A 27,963-nucleotide genomic window follows, 5' to 3' on the forward strand; every position below is an offset into this window, starting at 1 on the left:
GCCCACTCAAAATTTCTTGTGAAATTTTCTAGTATTTACTTATAACTGCACTTTCAGAAACTTTGACGCGTAACTCCTCTCGCAGTTTTGAGTGCAGCCACACGTGTTATACATCAAATCGACCGGCTCGGTCTGGAATGGTGTGCTATGACTTTTGGTAGCGATTGCCTGGACGGTGTGTGAGAACCGGCCCCAAAAATAAACTGAATTCTTCCCATAGGAAATACAGGGAAAACAGCCAAGTTAGGATGAAAACACACCTAACTTTGAAGGCATGCCGTTTGGGCATGCTTCCACGCAGAACCTTCATTCAAAATGTTAAATGTAGATAAAGATTAGACCTCTGACATATTGAGTCCCCATGTCTGTACCACCTACCATATTTACAGGCAAGCCAGTTAAGCTGACACAACACTCCTCATAGGAAATAATGGAAAATTGGTGAGATCCCTGACAAAACCCAGTCAACTTTGGAAGCCTATCACTCTGGCATGCCTCTACACAGAATATTCATTTCAACTGTTAACTGCTCATAAGGAGTTGAACTTTATCATATTGAGTCCTCATCTTCATCTGTTTTGCCCAACTCCATAAAATAGCAGCCAAAGTTGCATCCACATCTTTAGGATTTCCCCATTCAGAATGAATGGAGAAGCTTAGGGCCTATTAAACCTTATATAAAACCAATCACAAACACTGTAAAACCATGAAATGTCATCAGTGGTATCAGTAACATGTGGCAGCGTTGAGGCTATGAGGTTTTGGCAAGTGGGATGGATGGACCGGCAGCAGAGTGTGGGCGAGCGCGCATTGGCCCACTCAAAATTTCTTGTGAAATTTTCTTATTTACTTATAACTGCACTTTCAGAAACTTTGACGCGTAACTCCTCCCACAGTTTTGAGTCCAGCCACACATGTTATACATCAAATCGACCGGCTCGGTCTGGAATGGTGTGCTATGACTTTTGGTAGCGATTGGAATGATGGTGTGTGAGAAGCGCCCCCAGAACTAAACTGAATTCTTCCCATAGGAAATACAGGGAAAACAGCCAGGTCAGAATGAAAACACACCTAACTTTGAAGGCATGCCGTTTGGGCATGCTTTCACACAGAACCTTCATTCAAAATGCAAAATGTAGATAAACATCAGACCTCTGACATATTGAGTCCCCATGTCTGTACCACGTACCATATTTACAGGCAAGCCGGTTAAGCTGACACAACACTCCTCATAGGAAATAATGGAAAATCGGTGAGATCCCTGACAAAACCCACTCAACTTTGAACGCTTATCAGTCTGGCATGCCTCTACACAGAATATTCATTTCAACTGTTAACTGCTCATAAGGAGTTGGACTTTATCATATTGAGTCCTCATCTTCATCTGTTTTGCCCAACTTGTCCTTATGTCTGCTTAAGTTGCATCCACATCTTTAGGATTTCCCCATTCAGAATGAATGGAGAAGCTTAGGGCCTATTAAACCTTACATAAAACCAATCAGAAACACTGTAAAACCATGAAATGTCATCAGTGGACTTACTGACATGTGGCAGTGATGGCGGTGTCTTCCAAAAGCATTTATAGGGGGGCGAACCGGCAGCAGAGTGTGGGCGAGCGCGCATTGGCCCACTCAAAATTTCTTGTGAAATTTTCTAGTATTTACTTATAACTGCACTTTCAGAAACTTTGACGCGTAACTCCTCCCGCAGTTTTGAGTTAACCTACATGTGTTATACATCAAATCGACCGGCTCGGTCTGGAATGGTGTGCTATGACTTTTGGTAGCGATTGGATTAACGCTGTTTGAGAACCGCCCCCAGAACTAAACTGAATTCTTCCCATAGGAAATACAGGGAAAACAGCCAAGTTAGGATGAAAACACACCTAACTTTGAAGGCATGCCGTTTGGGCATGCTTCCACGCAGAACCTTCATTCAAAATGTTAAATGTAGATAAAGATTAGACCTCTGACATATTGAGTCCCCATGTCTGTACCACCTACCATATTTACAGGCAAGCCGCTTAAGCTGACACAACACTCCTCATAGGAAATAATGGGAAATCGGTCAGACCCCTGACAAAACCCACTCAACTTTGAACGCTTATCAGTCTGGCATGCCTCTACACAGAATATTCATTTCAACTTTAGACAACTCAGAAGTAGTTGGACTTTATCATATTGAGTCCTCATCTTCATCTGTTTTTCCCAACTTGTCCTTATGGCTGCTTAAGTTGCATCCACATCTTTAGGATTCCTCCATTCAGAATGAATGGAGAAGCTTAGGGCCTATTAAACCTTATGTAAAACCAATCAGAAACACTGTAAAAGCATGAAATGTCATCAGTGGCGTTGTTGACATGTGCCAGTGATGGCGGTGGCGGCATCGTGTCAATACAGGGGGCGAACCGGCAGCAGAGTGTGGGCGAGCGCGCATTGGCCCACTCAAAATTTCTTGTGAAATTTTCTAGTATTTACTTATAACTGCACTTTCAGAAACTTTGACGCGTATCTCCTCCCGCAGTTTTGAGTCGAGCCACACGTGTTATACATCAAATCGACCGGCTCGGTCTGGAATGGTGTGCTATGACTTTTGGTAGCGATTGGCTGGACGGTGTGTGAGAACTGCCCCCAGAACTAAACTGAATTCTTCCCATAGGAAATACAGGGAAAACAGCCAGGTCAGAATGAAAACACACCTAACTTTGAAGGCATGCCGTTTGGGCATGCTTCCACGCAGAACCTTCATTCAAAATGTAAAATGTACGTAAACATTAGACCTCTGACATATTGAGGCGCCATGTCTGTACCACTTACCATATTTACAGGAAAGCCACCTAAGCTGACACAATCCTCCTCATAGGAAATAATGGGAAATCGGTCAGACCCCTGACAAAACCCAGTCAAATTTGAAGGCTTATCAGTCTGGCATGCCTCTACACAGAATATTCATTTCAACTGTTAACTGCTCATAAGGAGTTGAACTTTATCATATTGAGTCCTCATGTTCATGTCTTTTACCCAACTCCATAAAATAGCAGCCAAAGTTGCATCCACATCTTAAGGATTCCTCCATTCAGAATGAATGGAGAAGCTTAGGGCCTATTAAACCTTATATAAAACCAATCAGAAACACTGTAAAACCATGAAATGTCATCAGTGGCATCAGTAACATGTGGCAGCGTTGAGGCTATGAGGTTTTGGCAAGTGGGATGGATGGACCGGCAGCAGAGTGTGGGCGAGCGCGCATTGGCCCACTCAAAATTTCTTGTGAAATTTTCTAGTTAGTGGGCCAATGCCCTAGGGCAGAGCCTATTGTAAAGCCGCAGGCTTTACAATAGGCTCTGCCCTAGGGCATTGTTCCACTATTACTATTGCTCATACTTATTCTTATTTTTATTCTCCTTCTTGCGGACAATTTTTCGGCGCGTAACTAGTCCCGCAGCTTTCGCGCCAGCGACTTGAAACTTTCACAGAACGTCCGGCCATATCGGGAATGGTGTGCTATGACTTTTCTTTCCGTTCCGACGTACGGTTTTCGCGTTATTCGCGAAAAACCAGTGGGCGAACGACATAGACGGTGAATGGGGAGAGCGAGAAAAAAAGGCAAAAAACCCCAAAACCGGGGTCTCTTTGAGTCCACATAGCGCCGGCATACTGTCACCTACAGACATGATTTTCGGTTTAAACGAATCAGCACAAGTAGACCTACATCCTTTCTATATACATGTGTGCTTGAATTTTGCTTAGTTTAGGAGATTTGGCAGTTTACGTTTTGACGTGGGTTTGGAACATTTTTCTCTCTCTCCGCTAGAGTGGGATGATGTCACGCACTCTAACTTTCCCTGTTTTTTCCAAAACAGAAAAAAAAGGTAAACTACTTCAATTTGTGGCCACACTGGGTGCTCCACATACATAAATATGCTATCAAAACGTAGGGATTTTTGTCCCGGACAAGCTGGTGCGCCCCTTTTTGTCATGTGACCCACGGTTTTTGGTCAGGTGACCCTCAAGCGAAGGGAGCGCCACTCCCTCCTCCCATCCGCTCCCATGTTAAACTTGGCCAAGATTTCAGATGAAAATCCTGATGGGCAAGGCATTTCTAACCTGCCAGAAAAATCACATACGTCCATCAAAACACATGAAGTTGAAAATGGCATTAGTAGACAAGTGCCTGGCGCTCACGGTGAAAGAATTTTTTCTCTGTGACTTTTCGTTGTCCAGTAAAAAGAAGTTGTTTGGGAGGCTGTTTCTAGCTGCCTCTGAGTTTTCTCAGAAGCAGCTACAGAGTCTGTGCTCTCTCACTCTGCAATAGAAGGGAGGGGGGTGGGAGGGCCGAGGGGGCCGTTTCCAGGGTAACCTCCACAGGTGCTTTAACTGACTTGGAGGCTTCTCTGATGACATCACCTAACATGGCCGCTCCCATTGACAATGCATTGGGCTCATTCAACCCAATGTAACTAGACTGTATTGACCCATACAGAGACAGACACACACACCTCTGCAACACAAGGGGGGCTGGGGGGGTTGAGGCAGCCGTTTCCATGGTAACCTACCCAGGTGCTCTAACTGACTTGGAGGCTTCTCTGATGACATCACCAAAGATGGCCGCTCCCATTAACAATGCATTGGGCTCATTCAACCCAATGTAATTACACTGCATTGATCCATACACAGGCAGACACACACATGCATACACAACCATACAGGAACATACACAACTACACACACACATGCACACAGACACACACACACACACACACACACACACACTGATTTTCAAAATAAAAGCCTCCAAATCATTACACACCTTACTAGGCCTGGCAAACTACACACAAGCCACCCAGAAATATGCAGACACACACTATACACACCTGCCAACACACAGACACACAAACAGGGATTTTCAAAATAAAAGACCCTGCACAATAACAGGATATGGCTGACATTCAGATTTTCAAAATAAAACACTTAAACATGTTTTAACATGCATTGGGGAGTGTCCCCAACCCACCCCCGCACACACACACACTTACACAGACACACACTGATTTTCAAAATAAAAGCCCCAAATTCATTATAGAGCTAACTAGCGCTAGCCACCCCTACAAATTATACATCAAATCGACCGGCTCGGTCGGGACTACTACCCTCTGAGGTTTGGTGGCGATCGGACAAACGGTATCCGAAAAAATCCCGAAAAACTGCGATCAACCCTCCCCACAGGCATCAAATCACTGTCAAACTTTGAACGCATGCCGTTTGGGCATGCTGTCCCACAGAACCTTCATTCAAAATGTAAAATGTAGGTAAACATTAGACCTCTGACATATTGAGGCGCCATGTCTGTACCACCTACCATATTTACAGGAAAGCCACCTAAGCTGACACAACCCTCCTCATAGGAAATAATGGGAAATCGGTCAGACCCCTGACAAAACCCAGTCAAATTTGAAGGCTTATCAGTCTGGCATGCCTCTACACAGAATATTCATTTCAACTTTAGACAACTCAGAAGTAGTTGGACTTTATCATATTGAGTCCTCATCTTCATCTGTTTTGCCCAACTTGTCCTTATGGCTGCTTAAGTTGCATCCACATCTTTAGGATTTCCCCATTCAGAATGAATGGAGAAGCTTAGGGCCTATTAAACCTTATATAAAACCAATCAGAAACACTGTAACAGCATGAAATGTCATCAGTGGCATCAGTAACATGTGGCAGCCTTGAGGCTATGAGGTTTTGGCAAGTGGGATGGATGGACCGGCAGCAGAGTGTGGGCGAGCGCGCATTGGCCCACTCAAAATTTCTTGTGAAATTTTCTAGTATTTACTTATAACTGCACTTTCAGAAACTTTGACGCGTAACTCCTCTCGCAGTTTTGAGTGCAGCCACACGTGTTATACATCAAATCGACCGGCTCGGTCTGGAATGGTGTGCTATGACTTTTGGTAGCGATTGAACAGACAGTGTGTGAGAACCGGCCCCAAAACTAAACTCAATTCTTCCCATAGGAAATACAGGGAAAACAGCCAACTTAGGATGAAAACACACCTAACTTTGAAGGCATGCCGTTTGGGCATGCTTTCACACAGAACCTTCATTCAAAATGTAAAATGTAGATAAACATCAGACCTCTGACATATTGAGGCACCATGTCTGTACCACCTACCATATTTACAGGAAAGCCACCTAAGCTGACACAACACTCCTCATAGGAAATAATGGAAAAACGGTGACATCCCTAACAAAACCCAGTTAACTTTGGAAGCTTATCAGCCTGGCATGCCTCTACACAGAATATTGATTTCAACTTTAGACAACTCGGTAGTAGTTGGACTTTATCATATTGAGTCCTCGTCTTCATCTGTTTCGCCCAACTTGTCCTTATGGCTGCTTAAGTTGCATCCACATCTTTAGGATTCCTCCATTCAGAATGAATGGAGAGACTTAGGGCCTATTAAACCTTATGTAAAACCAATCAGAAACACTGTAAAACCATGAAATGTCATCAGTGGAGTCGTGCAGATGTGGCAGTGATGGCGGTGTCTTCCAAAAGCATTTATAGGGGGGCGAACCGGCAGCAGAGTGTGGGCGAGCGCGCATTGGCCCACTCAAAATTTCTTGTGAAATTTTCTAGTATTTACTTATAACTGCACTTTGAGAAACTTTGACGCGTATCTCCTCCCGCAGTTTTGAGTTAACCTACACATGTTATACATCAAATCGACCGGCTCGGTCTGGAATGGTGTGCTATGACTTTTGGTAGCGATTGGCTGGACGGTGTGTGAGAACTGCCCCCAGAACTAAACTGAATTCTTCCCATAGGAAATACAGGGAAAACAGCCAAGTTAGGATGAAAACACAACTAACTTTGAAGGCATGCCGTTTGGGCATGCTTTCACGCAGAACCTTCATTCAAAATGTTAAATGTAGATAAAGATTAGACCTCTGACATATTGAGGCGCCATGTCTGTACCACCTACCATATTTACAGGCAAGCCTCTTAAGCTGACCTAACCCTCCTCATAGGAAATAATGGGAAATCGGTCAGATTCCTGACAAAACCCAGTGAACTTTGGAAGCCTATCAGTCTGGCATGCCTCTACACAGAATATTCATTTCAACTTTAGAAAACTCAGTGGTAGTTGGACTTTATCTTATTGAATCAAAATGTTATGGTTTTGGCAAGTGGGATGGATGGACCGGCAGCAGAGTGTGGGCGAGCGCGCATTGGCCCACTCAAAATTTCTTGTGAAATTTTCTAGTTCTTCTTCTTATTTTCCTTCTTGCGGACAATTTTTCGGCGCGTAACTAGTCCCACAGCTTTTGCGCCAGCGACCTGAAACTTTCACAGAACGTCCGGCCATATCGGGAATAGTGTGCTATGACTTTTCTTTCCGTTCCGACGTACGGTTTTCGCGTTATTCGCGAAAAACCAGTGGGCGAACGACATAGACGATGAATGGGGAGAGCGAGAACCCGCTAGAGTGGGATGATGTCACGCACTCTAACTTTCCCTGTTTTTTCCAAAACAGAAAAAAAAGGTAAACTACTTCAATTTGTGGCCACACCGGGTGCTCCACATACATAAATATGCTATCAAAACGTAGGGATTTTTGTCCCGGTCAAGCTGGTGCGCCCCTTTTTGTCATGTGATCCACGGTTTTTGGTCAGGTGACCCTCAAGCGAAGGGAGCGCCACTCCCTCCTCCCATCCGCTCCCATGTTAAACTTGGCCAAGATTTCAGATGAAAATCCTGATGGGCAAGGCATTTATAACCTGCCAGAAAAATCACATACGTCGATCAAAACACATGAATTTGAAAATGGCATTAGTAGACAAGTGCCTGGCGCTCACGGTGAAAGAATTTTTTCTCTGTGACTTTTCGTTGTCCAGTAAAAAGAAGTTGTTTGGGAGGCTTTTTCTAGCTGCCTCTGAGTTTTCTCAGAAGCAGCTACAGAGTCTGTGCTCTCTCACTCTGCAATAGAAGGGAGGGGGGTGGGAGGGCCGAGGGGGCCGTTTCCAGGGTAACCTCCACAGGTGCTTTAACTGACTTGGAGGCTTCTCTGATGACATCACCTAACATGGCCGCTCCCATTGACAATGCATTGGGCTCATTCAACCCAATGTAACTAGACTGTATTGATCCATACAGAGACAGACACACACACCTCTGCAACAGAAGGGGGGCTGGGGGGGTTGAGGCAGCCGTTTCCATGGTAACCTACCCAGATGCTCTAACTGACTTGGAGGCTTCTCTGATGACATCACCAAAGATGGCCGCTCCCATTAACAATGCATTGGGCTCATTCACACCAATGTAACTACACTGTATTGACCCATACACAGGCAGACACACACACACATACACAACCATACAGGAACATACACAACTACACTCACACATGCACACAGACACACACACACACACACACACACACACACACTGATTTTCAAAATAAAAGCCTCCAAATCATTACGCACCTTACTAGGCCCGGCAAACTACACACAAGCCACCCAGAAATATGCAGACACACACTATACACACCTGCCAACACACAGACACACAAACAGGGATTTTCAAAATAAAAGACCCTGCACAATAACAGGATATGGCTGACATTCAGATTTTCAAAATAAAACACTTAAACATGTTTTAACATGCATTGGGGAGTGTCCCCAACCCACCCCCGCACACACACACACTTACACAGACACACACTGATTTTCAAAATAAAAGCCCCAAATTCATTATAGAGCTAACTAGCGCTAGCCACCCCTACAAATTATACATCAAATCGACCGGCTCGGTCAGGACTACTACCCTCTGAGGTTTGGTGGCGATCGGACAAACGGTGTCCGAAAAAATCCCGAAAAACTGCGATCAACCCTCCCCACAGGCATCAAATCACTGTCAAACTTTGAGCGCATGCCGTTTGGGCATGCTGTCCCACAGAACCTTCATTCAAAATGTAAAATGTAGGTAAACATTAGACCTCTGACATATTGAGGCGCCATGTCTGTACCACCTACCATATTTACAGGCAAGCTGGGTAAGCTGAAACAACCCTCCTCATAGGAAATAATGGGAAATCGGTCAGACCCCTGACAAAACCCAGTCAACTTTGAAGGCTTATCAGTCTGGCATGCCTCTACACAGAATATTCATTTCAACTTTAGACAACTCAGTAGTAGTTGGACTTTATCATATTGAGTCCTCATCTTCATCTGTTTTGCCCAACTTTTCCTTATGGCTGCTTAAGTTGCATCCACATCTTTAGGATTTCCCCATTCAGAATGAATGGAGAAGCTTAGGGCCTATTAAACCTTATATAAAACCAATCACAAACACTGTAAAACCATGAAATGTCATCAGTGGCATCAGTAACATGTGGCAGCGTTGAGGCTATGAGGTTTTGGCAAGTGGGATGGATGGACCGGCAGCAGAGTGTGGGCGAGCGCGCATTGGCCCACTCAAAATTTCTTGTGAAATTTTCTAGTTGTTTTTAAAAGTGCTCCCTAAATAAAGATGGATTGGGTTGGATTGGATTGAAGACTGAATAAGCTGTAGCATTCCAGAATAGACATCTGTATTTCAGAATAATAGGCAGAATTCCAGAATAACAGTCAGTATTCTGGAACAGAAGTCAGCAAGACAGCATTCTGGAATGAAAAGCATTCCAGAATGAAAGAAAGCATTCCCAAATGAAAGGCAGAAATCTAGAATGAGAGGCAGCATTCCGAAATAGACATCCATCCACCCATTCCAGAATGACATGCAGGATTCCGGAATGGTAACAAAACATGAACAAATATGGCCTTTTATTATCATCCATTTACCAGCCTCTCTGTTGACTTGGTGCCCAGTCTGCCCTATGACACATAGTTATCAAAATGACTAGTTCCCCTAACTGGTTGTGTGGACACATTACAACCTTTTATGTTGCTTACTGAAATCACTGTTATTGCTGACAAAGAATTAGATTATCTATTTCTTTTGTTTTTCTGTTATCTATAACAAGTGCCAGTAATTAGTGATACCTCAGTGTTGCTTAGTTGTTTGATCCAAGTTGCTTTATAACGCATCAGTAATCGAATTGTAATGAAACTCAATTGTGAGGTACCTGAACATTTACAACCCTAAAATAGTCACACAAGACATTTTGAATGTTTTTGTTTTTCTTTTGTGTGTTGTCAGGATCACATGCTATATAGACTGCACCTCCACCTCCATCTCAAGCCTCCTACTTGCTGCTACACAGGACCAAGCTTTCTGCCCAAACAGGGACTTGAACCCTGGACCCTCAGATTAAAAGTCTGATGCTCTACCGACTGCGCCAAAGCTGGGGAACAATAGTCTGTCATGGGGGGGGAAGAAAGGAAAGAAGGGGGGAAGAAGGGGGAAGAGGGAAAAAGAAGGAAAAAGAAGGAAAAAATGAGGAAAAAATGAGGAAAAAGAAGGAAGAAGAGGAGAAAAATGAGAAAAAACGTGAGAGAAGGGAAGAGATGATTTTTATTTGGACATAAATGATTTTAAACCTGTTTTTCATTTTTATATTAATTTATGCTTCGACCCCAAGGTTCCCGGTTCGAGTCCCACAAACGCCAAATATTAATGCATTAGATTTGGACTGATTTAAAAAAATGTGTAACTGGAAGTGCTGTGTACATGAGAAGTCTTTGCTTAATGCTGTTGTGTGACAACACAACAACACACTTTAACACCGATTTTGCCGATTATTAACCTTACGTTACTGATACATTGATATTTTTATGTCTGCATTTGTGGTGTGTGGTGAGATCCATCATCGCCCTCTACACGCCCACACAACAGCATTAAGCAAAGACTTCTCATGTACACAGCACTTAACAGACTCTAATCTCAACACAAAAACACACAGAAAACAATACATTACTCACTTTACCAAACTTTATTTATAGTTGTCACAAGCATTTTACAGAGTAATAAATTATAACAAAAACAATTATTTATAAAAATAGGTCTGGCACAGTGCTGAGGGTATTTGTCCGAGGGGTCATCTATGCCTCTCTCATATTATTTTTTTTGTTTTATGTTGTCCAGCCACTGCTCTTTTGGGACAGTCTGCTGTTCTGTACTGTCCACACTTCTTACACGTGTTGTGCAGTACTTTACGCTGCAGTGTACGTGCAGGAGCAGCAGTAGTCACAGGGGCAGGAGAAGGACAGGCTGGGGCAGATGCTGGGGGCACATTTGCATGGGGCAGAGGGTCAGCTGCCACGACTGGGGAGGTCCAGCACCTGCATCAGTACCATACTGTCCTGCCTCTTCACCCTCTTGTTGTGCCACTGCACCAGAGTAGTGTGGTTAATGTCCACCAGCTGCATACTAGTCTGCTGCATGACAGCCCCATTACACAGAATAAGCTGCCTTATTTTACGGTAATCCTCCAAGATGTGGTCCCATCTGGAAAATGTGCTTGTCCCCCTTTTCTTGGGACTACGGTGGATAGCACAGAGCCTAATGAAGATCATTTCCACTAGACGACAGCAATCTGGCCACTGAGCCAGTGGTGCAGTAGTGGTGAGCGCTTGTCGCTCTCCACCCCGGGTGTAAAGTCCTGCCTCTTCTTTGGCGACCTAAACCTGCCTGTATTCAGCCTGCTCTGGTGCCTGGCAGCAAACACCACCCTTTGCTTGCTGTAGTCCAGAAGGTTCTGCCACGACGCAACAATGGTGCTGACCTGAGGGAGAGCAGAATGACAACACAGGCACATGAGAAAAGAAAATATAAGCGTGGACATGTATGACAGGCGCAGAAGCACACACAAACATCTGACCTGCTGACTGGTGAGGGCTAGAGAGGACTGCTTCCTCAGCTCCACCAGATACTCTGCCAAGCTGTCAACTCTGTCTATGCCTGCCACACCAGCATCAACCACAGCCTGGGGGAAAAACAGAGATGAGAAATATAAGAACCCAGAAAGCACAAATCACACAATAATATTTCTTAATAGCAACTAATGTTACTACACATACATGTGCTTTGACATACCCAGATGCTGAGGATACACCAGGCTGTGGCATGGAGGTGGTGGTAGCCTCCTCCTCACAGAGGATGAGGACTGGTGGTCCTCCTAGCCACCAAGCTGGGCTTTAATGCAGCAGAGTGCACCCCACCAAAGGGAGATTTAGTGAACTGGAGAGAGAGGAGCAGGACACTGAGTGGCAGGCTGGTAAAGCAACATTACATGATGTAACAGACACAGCATTTGATGTTATCTGTGTGTATTGAAGCAACTGTCACTCATTAAACTGCATGATGCTATATAATAATGTCCATAGTAAGTAACAGGCTAACACTTTACCTTCTCATAGAGGTCATGCCACCTTTGCTGCCTAGGAGCTGGCCTGCAGCCTCCAGCAGGGCAAACACCTGAGCTGGCAGCCTGCTCATCCACTCATCTTCTCCCATAGCCGTGTGGTTATTGCTCATCTAAAGACACTGACAACAATAAAAAACGCTGAGCATGCAATAATGAACAACGCGCTGTGACGCCGCTGCACTAAATAAACAGTTAATATGCGAATACATACGCGTCCACAGCGATCGTGTAATATAAAGAACACGTGCTCCTGGTTTTCAAATAATGTACGGAAGCGCTGAACTGAATTATGTTTTCTTTATGTCACTATAACGTGATCTTATCACGTTATAACAAGCTAGCGGCTCATCGCGTCCTGTCATGCTATAACGGGATGAGCCGCTGTTTTACAACGTGACAGCGTCTTATCACGTTATAACGATACAAGACGCTGTTGTAAACCGCACGTTTGCAGTATTTACTTACTTTTTAGACGCGTCGAATCCTTCGTCGTAGACGACCGACTGGAAGCGGTTGCTATGGACTCGCTACGTCATCCAATGTAGAATGGAAATGCGCGCCGCCATTGGCGCTGTCGAGCGTCGTCGCGCCGCGCGATTGGATGAAATCCAATCTTACATTGGACAGCGGCGTACGCGATAGGCCGAGGAGATTGGAATTGGACAGACTGTCGTGAGCCAGGTAGCGCCAAAGCTGGGGAACAATAGTCTGTCATGGGGGGGGAAGAAAGGAAAGAAGGGGGGAAGAAGGGGGAAGAGGGAAAAAGAAGGAAAAAGAAGGAAAAAATGAGGAAAAAATGAGGAAAAAGAAGGAAGAAGAGGAGAAAAATGAGAAAAAACGTGAGAGAAGGGAAGAGATGATTTTTATTTGGACATAAATGATTTTAAACCTGTTTTTCATTTTTATATTAATTTATGCTTCGACCCCAAGGTTCCCGGTTCGAGTCCCACAAACGCCAAATATTAATGCATTAGATTTGGACTGATTTAAAAAAATGTGTAACTGGAAGTGCTGTGTACATGAGAAGTCTTTGCTTAATGCTGTTGTGTGACAACACAACAACACACTTTAACACCGATTTTGCCGATTATTAACCTTACGTTACTGATACATTGATATTTTTATGTCTGCATTTGTGGTGTGTGGTGAGATCCATCATCGCCCTCTACACGCCCACACAACAGCATTAAGCAAAGACTTCTCATGTACACAGCACTTAACAGACTCTAATCTCAACACAAAAACACACAGAAAACAATACATTACTCACTTTACCAAACTTTATTTATAGTTGTCACAAGCATTTTACAGAGTAATAAATTATAACAAAAACAATTATTTATAAAAATAGGTCTGGCACAGTGCTGAGGGTATTTGTCCGAGGGGTCATCTATGCCTCTCTCATATTATTTTTTTTGTTTTATGTTGTCCAGCCACTGCTCTTTTGGGACAGTCTGCTGTTCTGTACTGTCCACACTTCTTACACGTGTTGTGCAGTACTTTACGCTGCAGTGTACGTGCAGGAGCAGCAGTAGTCACAGGGGCAGGAGAAGGACAGGCTGGGGCAGATGCTGGGGGCACATTTGCATGGGGCAGAGGGTCAGCTGCCACGACTGGGGAGGTCCAGCACCTGCATCAGTACCATACTGTCCTGCCTCTTCACCCTCTTGTTGTGCCACTGCACCAGAGTAGTGTGGTTAATGTCCACCAGCTGCATACTAGTCTGCTGCATGACAGCCCCATTACACAGAATAAGCTGCCTTATTTTACGGTAATCCTCCAAGATGTGGTCCCATCTGGAAAATGTGCTTGTCCCCCTTTTCTTGGGACTACGGTGGATAGCACAGAGCCTAATGAAGATCATTTCCACTAGACGACAGCAATCTGGCCAGTGAGCCAGTGGTGCAGTAGTGGTGAGCGCTTGTCGCTCTCCACCCCGGGTGTAAAGTCCTGCCTCTTCTCTGGCGACCTAAACCTGCCTGTATTCAGCCTGCTCTGGTGCCTGGCAGCAAACACCACCCTTTGCTTGCCGTAGTCCAGAAGGTTCTGCCATGACGCAACAATGGTGCTGACCTGAGAGAGAGCAGAATGACAACACAGGCACATGAGAAAAGAAAATATAAGCGTGGACATGTATGACAGGCGCAGAAGCACACACAAACATCTGACCTGCTGACTAGTGAGGGCTAGAGAGGACTGCTTCCTCAGCTCCACCAGATACTCTGCCAAGCTGTCAACTCTGTCTATGCCTGGCACACCAGCATCAACCACAGCCTGGGGGAAAAACAGAGATGAGAAATATAAGAACCCAGAAAGCACAAATCACACAATAATATTTCTTAATAGCAACTAATGTTACTACAAATAAATGTGCTTTGACATACCCAGATGCTGAGGATACACCAGGCTGTGGCATGGAGGTGGTGGTAGCCTCCTCCTCACAGAGGATGAGGACTGGTGGTCCTCCTAGCCACCAAGCTGGGCTTTAATGCAGCAGAGCGCACCCCACCAAAGGGAGATTTAGTGAACTGGAGAGAGAGGAGCAGGACACTGAGTGGCAGGCTGGTAAAGCAACATTACATGATGTAACAGACACAGCATTTGATGTTATCTGTGTGTATTGAAGCAACTGTCACTCATTAAACTGCATGATGCTATATAATAATGTCCATAGTAAGTAACAGGCTAACACTTTACCTTCTCATAGAGGTCATGCCACCTCTGCTGCCTAGGAGCTGGCCTGCAGCCTCCAGCAGGGCAAACACCTGAGCTGGCAGCCTGCTCATCCACTCATCTTCTCCCATAGCCGTGTGGTTATTGCTCATCTAAAGACACTGACAACAATAAAAAACGCTGAGCATGCAATAATGAACAACGCGCTGTGACGCCGCTGCACTAAATAAACAGTTAATATGCGAATACATACGCGTCCACAGCGATCGTGTAATATAAAGAACACGTGCTCCTGGTTTTCAAATAATGTACGGAAGCGCTGAACTGAATTATGTTTTCTTTATGTCACTATAACGTGATCTTATCACGTTATAACAAGCTAGCGGCTCATCGCGTCCTGTCATGCTATAACGGGATGAGCCGCTGTTTTACAACGTGACAGCGTCTTATCACGTTATAACGATACAAGACGCTATTGTAAACCGCACGTTTGCAGTATTTACTTACTGTTTAGACGCGTCGAATCCTTCGTCGTAGACGACCGACTGACTGGAAACGGTTGCTGTGGACTCGCTACGTCATCCAATGTAGAATGGAAATGCGCGCCGCCATTGGCGCTGTCGAGCGTCGTCGCGCCGCGCGATTGGATGAAATCCAATCTTACATTGGACGGCGGCGTACGCGATAGGCCGAGGAGATTGGAATTGGACAGACTGTCGTGAGCCAGGTAGCGCCAACGAGGCCCAAAAAAAGGGACATATGGTCTTTTTTTTTTTTTTTTTTAAACAAAGATCTACAGCAGGGGTCTCAAACTCAACTTACCCGGGGGGCGATGGGGGTCGAGGCTGGGTGAGGCTGGGCCGCATCAAGTATTCCACAAAAAAGCATTCAGATATTCCAAAATACAACTGGTCCGATCTTCTCAATCTTCCAGGTCAGAATAGGGATGCAAATTATCGAGGAATTCATTAATCGTAAACTGATATGCAGCGATTTCCCCTCAGTTTCACTAAGATTAAAAGCTAAACATTGTTTACTAAATAAAAACTGCATGTCATATTCCTTAATGAGTGATTTGCTGTACCATTGGGGTCAAACAGGCTGGTTTGTTTGTAGGTGATTTTGTGTTTACAGATGCAGAGCTAGCAAATTTTAAAAAGGCTCTATCGACTTGCTAAAGGTAAGATTTGACCAGTCAAGGATTCTAATGACTACATAACACATCCTTTATTACATAAACGTGTTGTAAACACATGTATTGAACAAATGCACTTCAGATAAAAAATCAAATCAGATAAAAATCATTGTGACATATATGTCACATCGGCCCTTTAGCCAAAAAACCAGTGAAAAAATGATGTGACATTATGATGAAACTCTCGAGGTTTAAAAGTCACTCCTTCAAGCCGGATTTGAACCAGCGACCTAAGGATTTCAGTTTTATTGTCTCACTACAGTCCTCTGCTCTACCAACTGAGCTATCGAAGGGTGGGCTGAGAAAGAAATGCCCGAGCACAGCCGAGCGTTCATAGTTGACTCAAACACAGGTCATCTGTGCTTGATTTGAAAGTCAGGAATGTGGATTGGATTTGTGTGTTCATAAAGACCTGAAAAAAATCAGACAAGATTTTCATTATCCTGGAATGCAGCTTAAGACTTTGTGGCAGTATGACCACTTTACATCTTGACCATACTAGAATAGAATAGAATAGAATAGAATAGAATAGAATAGAATAGAATAGAATAGAATAGAATAGAATATAGACTTTGAGGCAAGGCGTCTGGACTTGTAGAGTTTTCTTGAAGACGTTTCGCTGCTCATCCAAGCAGCTTCATCAGTTCTAACTGTTTGGTGGGAAACATGGTTTATATGTGGTTGCAGACCTCAGTGGGTGGGTCTGGGTCAAACTTAGAAACAATAGCACTAAATGTTTCCATAATTACCTGTGATGATCTGGCAGGTGTGTCTAACGACTGGCTAACGACTATGAAACTGCCGGAGGGGGGCTGGTTGACAGCCCTTTGTTCTTGCTGTGAGTATGTGCAAACTTCCTGGGAATGGATGGAATCACTGCATTGTATGCTTCCTGGGGAAGCCACTCCATGCCTGTATGGACTCCCCAAGATTCACAAGGAAGGAGTCCCCCTCAGACCCATCGTCAGCAGCACAAACTCAGTCACATACAACATGGCTAAGCACTTGGCTGAACTCCTGACACCACTGGTAGGACTTTGTGAACAAGGTGGAGAAGATCCGAATGGACCCAGACGACACTATGGCCTCATTTGATGTCACCTCCCTGTTCACCTGCATCCCTACATCAGAAGCCACAGAGATGGTAAGGACGTGCCTCACACAAGACAGCACACTCAAGGAAAGAACCAACCTCACGCCAGACCACATCTGTGACCTGCTGGACCTCTGCCTGACCACCACTTATTTCCAGTACAATGGGAACTTTTACAGACAGAAGCACGGCTGTGCGATGGGATCATCTGTGTCTCCTATTGTGGCCAACCTCTACATGGAAGAAGTGGAGAGAAGAGCCTTGAGTTCCTTTTCTGGAACCACCCCCACCCACTGGTTTAGATATGTGGATGACACCTGGGTGACCAATGAAGTGCAACGGTTCACAGAACACATCAACGCAGTGGACAACAACATCAAGTTCACTCGGGAGGACATCAGGGAGAACAATCTGGCCTTCTTGGACTGCACAGTACATATTGAGGACAGGAGCCTCAACATGGAAGTGTGCAGGAAACCCACACACACGGACCAGTACCTGTTGTTTGATTCACACCACCCACTGGAACACAAACTGGGAGTCATCAGGACCCTGCAGCACAGAGCACAAACTGTACTAACCAGCTCAGAGGGGAAGAAGAAGGAGCAACACCACATCAGGAAGGCCCTGCAAACCTGTGGCTACCCGAAGTGGGCACTCATCAAAGCCACTAAAACAAGACCCCCCAACAACAAGAAGAAGCACAACAACCGGCGGAGAAAGAACATCTCCATTCCATATGTGTCAGGAGTATCAGAGAAACTCTGCAGGATCTTCAAAGGACACTCCTTTGAGGACAACAATGTCCACATTTTAGACAGGGAGGAAAGGTGGTATGAAAGAGGAGTCAAGGAAGCATCTATGTTAAGCTGGAAAAACCTTCCCTTAACAGAGGTGGTGGCCTCAGACATCATCTTTCTACCACATACAATACAGTGATTCCATCCATTCCAGGAAGTTTGCACATACTCACAGCAAGAACAAAGGGCTGTCAACCAGCCCCCCTTCGGCAGTCTCACAGTCGTTAGCCAGTCGTTAGACACACCTGGCCCAGGCAGCCATGGAAACATTTAGTGCTATTGTTTGTGAGTTTTACCCAGACCCACCCACTGAGGTCTGCAACCACATATAAACCATGTTTCCCCACCAAACAGTTAGAACTGATGAAGCTGCTTGGATGAGCAGCGAAACGTCTTCAAGAAAACTCTACAAGTCCAGACGCCTTGCTTCAATCTTCTCTACGTATTAACATATCATATTTTCACAGCAGTTTTAAGGTGTGTACATACTCCTAAAGGTTAAATTAATAATTTTTGTTGGTGCAGTAGTCAGCGCGCATATGAGAGATATTCTCACTAACATACTGCAATGTAGATGTCTTTGTTAAAAAAAGGACCATATTTCACTTGTTTCTGAGAAACCACAGCCGCAGTAGGCAGCGCGTCAGTCTCATAGGTTAAAAAGAGTAGTAGCCAGCACGTATACGAGACATATTGGCACTAACATGGGCACTGTATATGAAAAAAAGGCCTTAAACTTCCTGGTATTGTGTTCACAATGGTGGCATTGATCCCCAGCCTCTGTCACACAGTCTGTTCAGTGTGGGGCCCCTTAAGGTCTGTGTTCCACACATGCACAATGGGTAGGCAACCACCGGATTGTATAGTAAGCACTGACAGACACCTGCTTTTATGGTCATTTCCTCTGTAAATTAGCTTGTTGATGCTACTATGTAATATTATGTACCTGTAAATGGTGAGTGTGTGTACTCTTTATTCAATGCTGTCTCTAAAAGTTGTGCCCCGTGTGAGGGTTGAACTCACGACCTTCAGATTATGAGACTGACGCGCTGCCTACTGCGCCAACGAGGCCCAAAAAAAGGGACATATGGTCTTTTTTTTTTTTTTTTAAACAAAGATCTACAGCAGGGGTCTCAAACTCAACTTACCCGGGGGGGGCGATGGGGGTCGAGGCTGGGTGAGGCTGGGCCGCATCAAGTATTCCACAAAAAAGCATTCAGATATTCCAAAATACAACTGGTCCGATCTTCTCAATCTTCCAGGTCAGAATAGGGATGCAAATTATCGAGGAATTCATTAATCGTAAACTGATATGCAGCGATTTCCCCTCAGTTTCACTAAGATTAAAAGCTAAACATTGTTTACTAAATAAAAACTGCATGTCATATTCCTTAATGAGTGATTTGCTGTACCATTGGGGTCAAACAGGCTGGTTTGTTTGTAGGTGATTTTGTGTTTACAGATGCAGAGCTAGCAAATTTTAAAAAGGCTCTATCGACTTGCTAAAGGTAAGATTTGACCAGTCAAGGATTCTAATGACTACATAACACATCCTTTATTACATAAACGTGTTGTAAACACATGTATTGAACAAATGCACTTCAGATAAAAAATCAAATCAGATAAAAATCATTGTGACATATATGTCACATCGGCCCTTTAGCCAAAAAAACAGTGAAAAAATGATGTGACATTATGATGAAACTCTCGAGGGTTAAAAGTCACTCCTTCGAGCCGGATTTGAACCAGCGACCTAAGGATTTCAGTTTTATTGTCTCACTACGGCCCTCCGCTCTACCAACTGAGCTATCGAAGGGTGGGCTGAGAAAGAAATGCCCGAGCACAGCCGAGCGTTCATAGTTGACTCAAACACAGGTCATCTGTGCTTGATTTGAAAGTCAGGAATGTGGATTGGATTTGTGTGTTCATAAAGACCTGAAAAAAATCAGACAAGATTTTCATTATCCTGGAATGCAGCTTAAGACTTTGTGGCAGTATGACCACTTTACATCTTGACCATACTAGAATAGAATAGAATAGAATAGAATAGAATAGAATAGAATAGAATAGAATAGAATATAGACTTTGAGGCAAGGCGTCTGGACTTGTAGAGTTTTCTTGAAGACGTTTCGCTGCTCATCCAAGCAGCTTCATCAGTTCTAACTGTTTGGTGGGAAACATGGTTTATATGTGGTTGCAGACCTCAGTGGGTGGGTCTGGGTCAAACTTAGAAACAATAGCACTAAATGTTTCCATAATTACCTGTGATGATCTGGCAGGTGTGTCTAACGACTGGCTAACGACTATGAAACTGCCGGAGGGGGGCTGGTTGACAGCCCTTTGTTCTTGCTGTGAGTATGTGCAAACTTCCTGGGAATGGATGGAATCACTGCATTGTATGCTTCCTGGGGAAGCCAATCCATGCCTGTATGGACTCCCCAAGACTCACAAGGAAGGAGTCCCCCTCAGACCCATCGTCAGCAGCACAAACTCAGTCACATACAACATGGCTAAGCACTTGGCTGAACTCCTGACACCACTGGTAGGACTTTGTGAACAAGGTGGAGAAGATCCAAATGGACCCAGACGACACTATGGCCTCATTTGATGTCACCTCCCTGTTCACCTGCATCCCTACATCAGAAGCCACAGAGATGGTAAGGACGTGCCTCACACAAGACAGCACACTCAAGGAAAGAACCAACCTCACGCCAGACCACATCTGTGACCTGCTGGACCTCTGCCTGACCACCACTTATTTCCAGTACAATGGGAACTTTTACAGACAGAAGCACGGCTGTGCGATGGGATCATCTGTGTCTCCTATTGTGGCCAACCTCTACATGGAAGAAGTGGAGAGAAGAGCCTTGAGTTCCTTTTCTGGAACCACCCCCACCCACTGGTTTAGATATGTGGATGACACCTGGGTGACCAATGAAGTGCAACGGTTCACAGAACACATCAACGCAGTGGACAACAACATCAAGTTCACTCGGGAGGACATCAGGGAGAACAATCTGGCCTTCTTGGACTGCACAGTACATATTGAGGACAGGAGCCTCAACATGGAAGTGTGCAGGAAACCCACACACACGGACCAGTACCTGTTGTTTGATTCACACCACCCACTGGAACACAAACTGGGAGTCATCAGGACCCTGCAGCACAGAGCACAAACTGTACTAACCAGCTCAGAGGGGAAGAAGAAGGAGCAACACCACATCAGGAAGGCCCTGCAAACCTGTGGCTACCCGAAGTGGGCACTCATCAAAGCCACTAAAACAAGACCCCCCAACAACAAGAAGAAGCACAACAACCGGCGGAGAAAGAACATCTCCATTCCATATGTGTCAGGAGTATCAGAGAAACTCTGCAGGATCTTCAAAGGACACTCCTTTGAGGACAACAATGTCCACATTTTAGACAGGGAGGAAAGGTGGTATGAAAGAGGAGTCAAGGAAGCATCTATGTTAAGCTGGAAAAACCTTCCCTTAACAGAGGTGGTGGCCTCAGACATCATCTTTCTACCACATACAATACAGTGATTCCATCCATTCCAGGAAGTTTGCACATACTCACAGCAAGAACAAAGGGCTGTCAACCAGCCCCCCTCCGGCAGTCTCACAGTCGTTAGCCAGTCGTTAGACACACCTGGCCCAGGCAGCCATGGAAACATTTAGTGCTATTGTTTGTGAGTTTTACCCAGACCCACCCACTGAGGTCTGCAACCACATATAAACCATGTTTCCCCACCAAACAGTTAGAACTGATGAAGCTGCTTGGATGAGCAGCGAAACGTCTTCAAGAAAACTCTACAAGTCCAGACGCCTTGCTTCAATCTTCTCTACGTATTAACATATCATATTTTCACAGCAGTTTTAAGGTGTGTACATACTCCTAAAGGTTAAATTAATAATTTTTGTTGGTGCAGTAGTCAGCGCGCATATGAGAGATATTCTCACTAACATACTGCAATGTAGATGTCTTTGTTAAAAAAAGGACCATATTTCACTTGTTTCTGAGCAACCACAGCCGCAGTAGGCAGCGCGTCAGTCTCATAGGTTAAAAAGAGTAGTAGCCAGCACGTATACGAGACATATTGGAACTAACATGGGGACTGTATATGAAAAAAAGGCCTTAAACTTCCTGGTATTGTGTTCACAATGGTGGCATTGATCCCCAGCCTCTGCCACACAGTCTGTTCAGTGTGGGGCCCCTTAAGGTCTGTGTTCCACACATGCACAATGGGTAGGCAACCACCGGATTGTATAGTAAGCACTGACAGACACCTGCTTTTATGGTCATTTCCTCTGTAAATTAGCTTGTTGATGCTACTATGTAATATTATGTACCTGTAAATGGTGAGTGTGTGTACTCTTTATTCAATGCTGTCTCTAAACGTTGTGCCCCGTGTGAGGGTTGAACTCATGACCTTCAGATTATGAGACTGACGTGCTGCCTACTGCGCCAACGAGGCCCAAAAAAAGGGACATATGGTCTTTTTTTTTTTTTTAAACAAAGATCTACAGCAGGGGTCTCAAACTCAACTTACCCGGGGGGCGATGGGGGTCGAGGCTGGGCCGCATCAAGTATTCCACAAAAAAGCATTCAGATATTCCAAAATACAACTGGTCCGATCTTCTCAATCTTCCAGGTCAGAATAGGGATGCAAATTATCGAGGAATTCATTAATCGTAAACTGATATGCAGCGATTTCCCCTCAGTTTCACTAAGATTAAAAGCTAAACATTGTTTACTAAATAAAAACTGCATGTCATATTCCTTAATGAGTGATTTGCTGTACCATTGGGGTCAAACAGGCTGGTTTGTTTGTAGGTGATTTTGTGTTTACAGATGCAGAGCTAGCAAATTTTAAAAAGGCTCTATCGACTTGCTAAAGGTAAGATTTGACCAGTCAAGGATTCTAATGACTACATAACACATCCTTTATTACATAAACGTGTTGTAAACACATGCATTGAACAAATGCACTTCAGATAAAAAATCAAATCAGATAAAAATCATTGTGACATATATGTCACATCGGCCCTTTAGCCAAAAAACCAGTGAAAAAATGATGTGACATTATGATGAAACTCTCGAGGGTTAAAAGTCACTCCTTCGAGCCGGATTTGAACCAGCGACCTAAGGATTTCAGTTTTATTGTCTCACTACAGTCCTCCGCTCTACCAACTGAGCTATCGAAGGGTGGGCTGAGAAAGAAATGCCCGAGCACAGCCGAGCGTTCATAGTTGACTCAAACACAGGTCATCTGTGCTTGATTTGAAAGTCAGGAATGTGGATTGGATTTGTGTGTTCATAAAGACCTGAAAAAAATCAGACAAGATTTTCATTATCCTGGAATGCAGCTTAAGACTTTGTGGCAGTATGACCACTTTACATCTTGACCATACTAGAATAGAATAGAATAGAATAGAATATATACTTTGATACTCTCACAACGCTCCTCAAGGTAAAACGTCTCTAAGATGTCAAACTTGTGCAAAATATTGTCCATAACCAGATCAAAAGTGTTTTTTTTTCTTTGTCAGAACCTGAATGTTTATTATTATTTCTGTTTATTAGAACTTTAATGTTGGTTTAGGTCCTTTGGTTGTTCCAGGGTTTAGATCTTTCCATCAACACATTAGTCAGGGCTCTTGAGAGCAGGTATGGACTGGCCATCTGGCATACCGGGCAATGCCCAGTGGACCACAGTTTTGGGTTGGGGATGGCATAATGTAATCAAAAGTTAGGGCTGAAACAAACCGGTATTTTGGTACTCAGATACTCGCCGATTATTTTTGCGATTATTCAAGTACTCGGATCACGCGTAAATGTCATCGTTTTCCCAATAGAAACAGCTGCAGCGTCAATGCTTCAGTCTAGGGCTGGGCGATAAAAATGATAACGATAATTATCGCGATATAACTTTTTTCAATAACAATATGACAAAAGTTCGATAATGCTCAATAAATGTGTACACGTTGTGTGACGCTGCACATGCGCATTGCATGCTGGGCTCTCGAGTGCTACATGTGGAGCTGCACCGTCACTGTGAGGAGCTGTGACTTGGAGGAGTGGTGAGAGAAAAATTAACAGCACAGACAACGTGGAAGACACAAAACGTCTGTAGTGTGGAGATATTTTGGCTGTTTTGTTTTTGTTTGTTTAAATTATACCTAAAGCACTTAGACCTTGCACATGCAGCCACGCTACTTTTTTATGTTTTATAACATTATGTGTTTTATTATTATGTGTTGTTTTACAAAGTCGCTTACGGTTCAACTTTTCAACTTTTGTTTTCTCCGAAAAGAGGACACTTTAGGCTTTCTATTAGTATACTCCGCCATGTCTCTGTCTTGTTTACAGGCTGTGTCTATGGGAAAGTCAGTGTCCAATCGGACGATGGAACAAGATCACAAGGTGCTCAAACTCCAATTGTAGAGCTTTCCGCTCTCACATGGTATATCAAAGATGGTTGATTCGACAGGAGACGTATCACCCCTGACTAGCTGGGTCGTCTACATGGTTGAAAAGCAGCTCTGAATGCAATAATAGATGCGTACCCGACCGTTATCTCAGCTGGAATGTCATCAAAGTCAATAGAGCGAATCGCACATTTTTTGCTTATAGTGTAATAAATTTGTATGGGTTATGGTTCTACTTTTTAGTACAAAGATATAGCATGTAATATTGATTTTATGGAGATTTTATTAAGAGATATACACCTTAGTTTTTTGAAGAATTGGTCATGTCATGTTTTGACAAATAAAGAGAAGCTTAACACCACAATTAACCATCTGGTTTCTACAAACTGTTCTCCTCTAAATGTGAAATAAATATAGATTTTACTTATCGTGTTAATTATCGATATCGACTGATATGGAAATAAATTATCATGATACATTTTTTGCCATATCGCTCAGCCCTACTTCACACCGCAACCTCCTCCATACCCGGCGCCAAAACCGTGTGTCTATGTGTCCGACCTGCAAACTGCTCACTCGCGTTTCGAACCCAGGACCTCTTGAACCCAAAACACTGATCATCCCACTGCACCACAAGAGAATCATTCTCAATGATGTCACTAACGAGTCGTCGAATAAAATCAATCGCTAAATTAGTTATCAATGCATTTTGCATTGGAATATTACTCGAGTAATCGTTGCAGCCCTAAAAAAAGTACATCATAGATATTTTCTATCAACCACAATGGTATTTGAGATGTTAGTATTAGTATTAGTATTAAATAACAATGTTGGTGATATAGCAGTATACAAAAGGGGTACTGGGAAACTCACTCTAAGCTTGAACTTGAAAACTTGAGAGCTCTGCTTTGTGTCCATTTGTTCCTCCAGTTCTCCCTCAACAACATGACTGTAAGGAGAAAGAGATCCTGTCTGACCAGCAGCTCTGTAACCAGGAAAAAAAATCCAGTCTGGACCATTTTGCACCGTTTGTCATCCAATACAAAGAAGAGCTCAACCATCAGGACCCACTGCTGACACCTGAGATAAAGTTACACAGAACAGGTAAGTGAAACTGCAAACAAGCAGTGAATCCAGTGACTCATGCAGGATCCTATTCAGTTCTGTGCAACGTTTATATTAAGCTTAATGATCAAAACTGTTAAACATGTTTTCTTGTTCTAACCCTTTAGATCTCACTCAACAACACAATTTTAAGGAGAAAGAGCGGATTCTAGCTGACCAGCAGCTCTGTAACCAGAACAGGAACAGCAGCCTGGATTGGGAGGAACCAGAACTCCCACAGGTTAGAAAGGAACCGCATGTTCTCTCCAGCAGTCATGAGGAAGAGCAGCATGAACCGAGAGAGGAGACTGAGCCCTCTATATTGACTGTTGCTAATGAAAGGAACTATATTGAACTAGAACTAAGCTGTGACAGGATTGTCTCTCACAACTCTCCTCCAGGAAAAAAATCTGTAAAATGTAAACCTGGTAGAAAAGGTGAGAAGCCATTTTCTTGCAGCACATGTGGCAAATGCTTTTGTCGAAATCATGACTTAGCTATTCACATGAGAACCCACACAGGTGAGAAACCACATTGTTGCAAAACATGTGGGAAATGTTTTACTCAAAATGGTAGTTTAACTGCCCACATGAGAACCCACACAAGTGAGAAACCACATTCTTGCAAAACATGTGGGAAATGTTTTACTCAAAATGGTAGTTTAACTGTCCACATGAGAACCCACACAGGTGAGAAACCACATTCTTGCAAAACATGTGGGAAATGCTTTACTCAAAATGGTAGTTTAACTGCCCACATGAGAACCCACATAGGTGAGAAACCATTTTCTTGCAAAACATGTGACAAATGTTTCAGTCAAAAATGTAACTTAACTTTCCATATGAGAACTCACAGATGAGAAGCCATTTTCTTGCAAATTATGGTGGAAATGTTTTAGACAAAATAGTGTTTTAACTGTCCACAAGAGAACCCACACAAATAAGTCAAGTGTTTGCCAAACAGGTGTGACCAACTGAACTATTTGTTTAATGTTCTTTGGCTGGTTTTATTTCTGTGTACTATTGAATGTGAACTGACAGCTGAGATCTGTCATGTTGATTTGTGTGTATGTCGAAAAAACATTTTTTTATGCAACCAGTTCAATGAATTGGTTTCCTGAATGAATTGTTAAATAATTTATATAAAACTATGTTTTTTTTTATTTTAGATACTTTAGTAATCCCAGAGGGAAATTCTTTAAGGCTGCTGTCAAGCAGTGTCATACAATGACTAGCAAGGTGCGCCACAGGCTAGGGTGAAGTGTTTTGCCCAAAGACACACAACATTGACTTTAGGGAGGAGTTGGGATTGAACCACCAACCTTCCGGTTATTGGACAACCCTGCTATACCACTGTGGCGCTGCTGCCCCGAAAACACAAAGGCACTGCTGGGATTTGAACCCAGGGTCTCTGTGATGGAGGTAAAGCATGCTGGGACATGTTCAATCAATTGTACTGCATTTCTGCAGTATCATTTCCTTAACATAGCATGTAACACTTGATAGCCCTGATTGTCTGTAGACAGTTGTCAATTAATAAATTCAAATTAATTCTATAATACCTGACTTATTTTTCTACGAAGGTTTGAATTTTGAGACTGTTTAAACAAGAGAGAAAAGTGTGACAATGTGCTGCTATGTGGTGGCAGGGCAGCAAGTAGGTGGGCCCTGGTAAGAAAAAGAGGGGCTGCCCAGCTGTAGCAGTGGTGTAAAACAGCTGACCCTGGCAAGACAGGGGGCTAACCCGGCACAAGTAGGCACACACACACGGCCAGGTGCCATGGATGGACAGTGGCAGAAGATTAAAAGATGAGTAGCAGTCAAGGAGGGGCTTGATGGCTTTAGAAGGAAGGGATTATGCCTTGTTTTTGCAACCGGTTGCTGACTCAGGTCTTCTCGTATCATTTTTGATCTGCAATAAAGACTCTGACTCTGAGTTTGCCTGTCTACAGTTGTCTTTGTGACTGTTGGTTTTGTAGATGTGAGCTTTATTGACCTCAGTTCTCATATTTCAAAAGAATGTACAGAACAACAACAATTTGTTATATCTTTCATCATTATTTCAGGTGAGGGAAATGAGGAAATAGTTCTTAGAAACGACACAATTTATTAGCCTCTGTCTAGCAACTTGGCAGAGCTCAACTCATCCTCATACAGGGGCATACTCAACATTACATGCTTACGTACAACGTAACTATGGTTACCCGTAGGGACCAAAATACATAACAATTTGGACTACTGGTAAATGATGGCTTTAGAGGACCTGCACAGCTCAGCTGAAATCATTCAGACCTCAGTGCT

The 27,963-nt window shown here is 43.7% G+C and overlaps 3 non-coding genes across 3 annotated transcripts; all 3 read right to left on the minus strand.

Moving 5' to 3' along the window:
* Nucleotides 1-16,437: 16,437 nt before the first annotated feature.
* On the minus strand, nucleotides 16,438-16,528 carry trnay-gua (transfer RNA tyrosine (anticodon GUA)). The gene is given in 2 exon segments: nucleotides 16,438-16,473; nucleotides 16,492-16,528. It is a non-coding gene; the product is annotated as a tRNA-Tyr (tRNA).
* Nucleotides 16,529-19,126: 2,598 nt separating this feature from the next.
* trnam-cau (transfer RNA methionine (anticodon CAU)) lies at nucleotides 19,127-19,199 on the minus strand. Its single transcript has one exon. It is a non-coding gene; the product is annotated as a tRNA-Met (tRNA).
* Nucleotides 19,200-23,245: 4,046 nt separating this feature from the next.
* Nucleotides 23,246-23,336, minus strand: trnay-gua (transfer RNA tyrosine (anticodon GUA)). The gene is given in 2 exon segments: nucleotides 23,246-23,281; nucleotides 23,300-23,336. It is a non-coding gene; the product is annotated as a tRNA-Tyr (tRNA).
* Between the last annotated feature and the right edge of the window lie 4,627 nt (nucleotides 23,337-27,963).

This window comes from Parambassis ranga, unplaced genomic scaffold (genome assembly GCF_900634625.1).
Source record: "Parambassis ranga unplaced genomic scaffold, fParRan2.1 scaffold_24_arrow_ctg1, whole genome shotgun sequence".
Classification (NCBI taxonomy): Eukaryota; Metazoa; Chordata; class Actinopteri; family Ambassidae; genus Parambassis; species Parambassis ranga.